The 3,911-nt window shown below is 42.3% G+C and overlaps 1 non-coding gene across 1 annotated transcript; it reads right to left on the bottom strand.

Annotated features, from left to right (window-relative positions):
* Nucleotides 1-593: 593 nt before the first annotated feature.
* On the bottom strand, nt 594-700 carry LOC141669722 (small nucleolar RNA R71). The gene has a single exon (XR_012553988.1). It is a non-coding gene; the product is annotated as a small nucleolar RNA R71 (small nucleolar RNA).
* Between the last annotated feature and the right edge of the window lie 3,211 nt (nt 701-3,911).

The following is a 3,911-nucleotide window of genomic DNA, read 5'->3' as shown; positions in this document are numbered from 1 at the left end:
AGGACTCATTGATTAAGACGTGTTACTTATCGTTTCCGGTTGTGTTTCAGGTACTTTAGCGAGCGTTTATGCAAACATGTTCTCGTACTCGCAAGAGGACTTTATATACGACTGAGGAGACAGACTCAGTTCTTGATATTCCGGAGAAGATAGATTTTGAAGATTCGGATAAAGAGAGTGAGCAGAAAGAACCAGTAATCATGGGTGATCGTATAGTTTCGGCAGATGCAGCTCTTATGGAATTTTTTCGGCCAAAAATTGATGACATTCAGTCAAGCATCCTTCATCCGGCTATTCAAGCTAACACTTTTGAAATCAAGCCGGGCACTATTCAGATGGTGCAGAATTCTGTTTCTTTCGGAGGTGCTGCAACTAAAGACCCCAACATGCACATCAGGAATTTTGTCGAGATCTGTAGTACGTTCAAATATAATGGTGTGACTGATGAGGCTATCAAGATGAGGCTTTTCCCATTCTCTCTGAGGGATAAAGCTAAAGACTGGTTACATTCTGAACCAGCTGGGTCCATCACTACTTGGAAAGATCTTGCGTAAAAGTTTCTGGTAAAGTTCTATCCAATGGCGAAGACTACAGCTATGAGGAGTGCTCTTACTCAGTTTGCGCAGCAACCAACAGAATCTATGTGTGAAGCTTGGGAGCGCTACAAGGAGATGTTGAGAAAGTGTCCACAACATGGTATGCCTGACTGGATGGTGATCACTGGTTTCTATAATGGTTTAGGGGCCCAATCTCGGCCCATGCTCGATGCAGCAGCTGGAGGCGCCTTGTGGGCCAAAAGCTATACTGAGGCTTATGATCTTATTGAATCTATGGCTGCAAATGAGCATCAAAACCCAACTCAAAGGATGATGTCTGGGAAGGTAGCAGGTATTTTGGAAGTTGATGCAGCTATAGCTATTGCAGCGCAGCTCCAAGTGCTGTTTATGAAGGTCGATTCTTTAGCCACCTATGGAGTCAATCAGATAGCTATGGTCTGTGAGCTTTATGCAGATTCTCATGCTACGGATCAGTGTTCTATTGTTAATGAATCTGTTCAGTATGTGAACAATTATCAGCGACCGCAGCAGCCTGTGCCAGCTACTTATCATCCTAACAACAGAAATTATCCCAATTTCAGCTGGAGCAATACTCAGAATGCTATTCAGCAACCATATCAGCAAGGCATAAGTAAACAGTTTAATCCACCTGGATTCCAGCAACCACAGCAGTATGCTCAAAGGCAATCATATCCTCAACAAGGAGGTGGTGCTCCACCTTCTAGTGCTGATTTCGAGGAACTTAAGTTGTTGTGCAAAAGTCAGGCTATTTCTATAAAGACCTTGGAAAATCAAATCGGTCAAATAGCCAATGCAGTGCTCAATCATCAACCTGGAACGCTTCCCAGTGATACTGAAGTGCCAGGAAGGAAGGAAGCTAAAGAGCAAGTCAAGGCTATTACCTTAAGGTCTGGAAAAGTTGTTGATGCTGAAAAAGCAAAAGACGGAGAAGCTGAAGTTGGTGATGAAGAAGAGAAGCAAAAGGAGAAAGCGGTGGAACCAAGGAAGACTACTGTTGAACACACTCTACCTGAGGGTAATACAGGGGAGAAATAGCTCTATCCTCCACCACCTTTCCCTAAGAGATTGCAATAACAAAAACTGGATAAGCAGTTCGGTAAGTTTCTGGAGGTGTTCAAGAAACTTTACATCAATATACCTTTCGCTGAGGCTCTGGATCAAATGCCTAGTTATGCGAAATTCATGAAGAGTATTCTTTCAAGGAAGGTGAAACTGGATGACCTTGAGACCGTTGCTTTAACGGAAGAGTGCAGTGCTGTGCTGCAACATAAATTACCTCCAAAGCTTAAAGATCCAGGTAGCTTCACCATTCCTTGTACCATTGGTAAGTTGTCTTTTGATAAATGCCTGTGTGATTTGGGAGCAAGCATCAATTTGATGTCGTCTATCTTCAAAAAGTTGAATCTGCCTGATCCAAAGCCTACCTACATGTCTCTACAATTGGCTTATCATTCTATTACATATCCACGAGGCATAGTGGAGGATGTGTTAGTAAAGGTGGATAAGCTCTTCTTCCCTGCAGACTTTGTCATTTTGGATTTCGAGGAAGATAAGAAGATCCCCATAATCTTTGGAAGACCTTTCTTGGCTAAAGGCCGTACCTTGATAGATGTGCAGAAAGGTGAACTTACTATGAGGGTGCAGGATCAGGATGTGACATTCAATATATTCAAAGCGATGAAATTCCCTCCAGAAGACGAGGAGTGCTTAAAGGTGGATTTGATTGATTTTGCGGTAACTTCAGAACTTGATCATATGCTAATGTCTGATGCATTAGAGAAAGCCTTAGTGGGGGAGTTTGACAGTGATGATGAGGATGACAATGAGCAATTACAATATCTAAATGCTTCTCCTTGGAGGCGAAAGCTAGACATGCCATTTGAATCTCTTGGTACTTTTGATCTCAAGAATGTTGAAGGAAAGCTCAAACCATCTATTGAGGAAGCACCTACTTTGGAGCTTAAACCATTGCCTGAACACTTGAGGTATGCCTTTTTAGGTGATGCATCTACTTTACTTGTTATTATTGCATCTGACCTTTCAGGTAGTGAGGAGGACAAGCTCTTGAGGATTTTGAGAGAATTCAAATCGGCTATTGGATGGACTATAGCAGATATCAAAGGGATCAGCCCTTCATACTGCATGCATAAAATTCTGCTAGAAGAAGGTAGTAAGCCAACTGTTGAGCAACAGCGACGACTTAATCCTATCATGAAAGAAGTGGTGAAGAAAGAAATTCTGAAGTGGATGGATGCAGGAATCATATATCCTATTTTTGACAGTTCTTGGGTGAGCCCCGTGCAATGTGTACCTAAGAAAGGAGGTATTACTGTGGTAGCAAATGAGAAGAACGAGCTCATACCCACTCGAACAGTCACAGGATGTAGGGTATGCATGGATTATAGAAAGTTGAACAAGGTCACGAGAAAGGATCACTTCCCTCTTCCATTCATTGATCAGATGCTTGACAGGTTGGCCGGTCATGAGTATTATTGTCTTCTGGATGGCTATTTGGGGTATAATCAGATTTGCATTGCACCAGAGGATCAAGAAAAGATTACCTTCACTTGTCCATTTGGCACGTACGCTTTTCGCAGAGTTTCGTTTGGCTTATGTGGCGCACCTGCCACTTTTCAGAGATGTATGATGGTTATATTCTCTGATATGATTGGAAATAATGTCGAAGTGTTCATGGATGACTTCTCCGTCTTTGGACATTCGTATGATAAATGTTTGAATAATCTTCGTGCGGTGCTCAAAAGGTGTGTGGAAACTAATTTGGTGCTCAATTGGGAAAAATGTCACTTTAAGGTGCGTGAAGGCATTATTCATGGGCATAAGGTCTCTAGCAAGGGTCTTGAGGTGGACAAAGCCAAGGTGGGAGTCATTGAAAATCTTCCACCACCTATTTCTGTGAAAGGAATCCATAGTTTTCTTGGTCATGCGGGTATTTATCGGTGTTTTATTAAGGACTTCTCGAAGATATCTAAGCCGTTGTGCAACTTGCTCGAGAAGGATGTGCCTTTCAAATTTGATGATGAATGCTTGGCGGCATTCGAGACTCTCAAGAAGAGTTTGATAACAGCACTGGTTATTACGACACCTGATTGGACAGAGCCTTTTGAGATGATGTGTGATGCGAGTGATTATGCGGTGGGAGCAGTTCTTGGGCAGCGCAAGAATAATATTTTTCATGTGGTCTACTATGCTAGTAAGACTCTAAATGGAGCTCAAATGAACTACACCACTACTGAGAAGGAGCTCTTGGCTATAGTCTTTGGTTTCGAAAAATTTTGATCTTGTCTGCTTGGGACAAAGGTGACAGTATTCACT

Source organism: Apium graveolens, chromosome 6 (assembly GCF_009905375.1).
Source record: "Apium graveolens cultivar Ventura chromosome 6, ASM990537v1, whole genome shotgun sequence".
Taxonomy (NCBI): domain Eukaryota; kingdom Viridiplantae; phylum Streptophyta; class Magnoliopsida; order Apiales; family Apiaceae; genus Apium; species Apium graveolens.
Note: the sequence above shows the minus strand (reverse complement) of the source record. Positions and strands in the feature narration are given on the sequence as shown.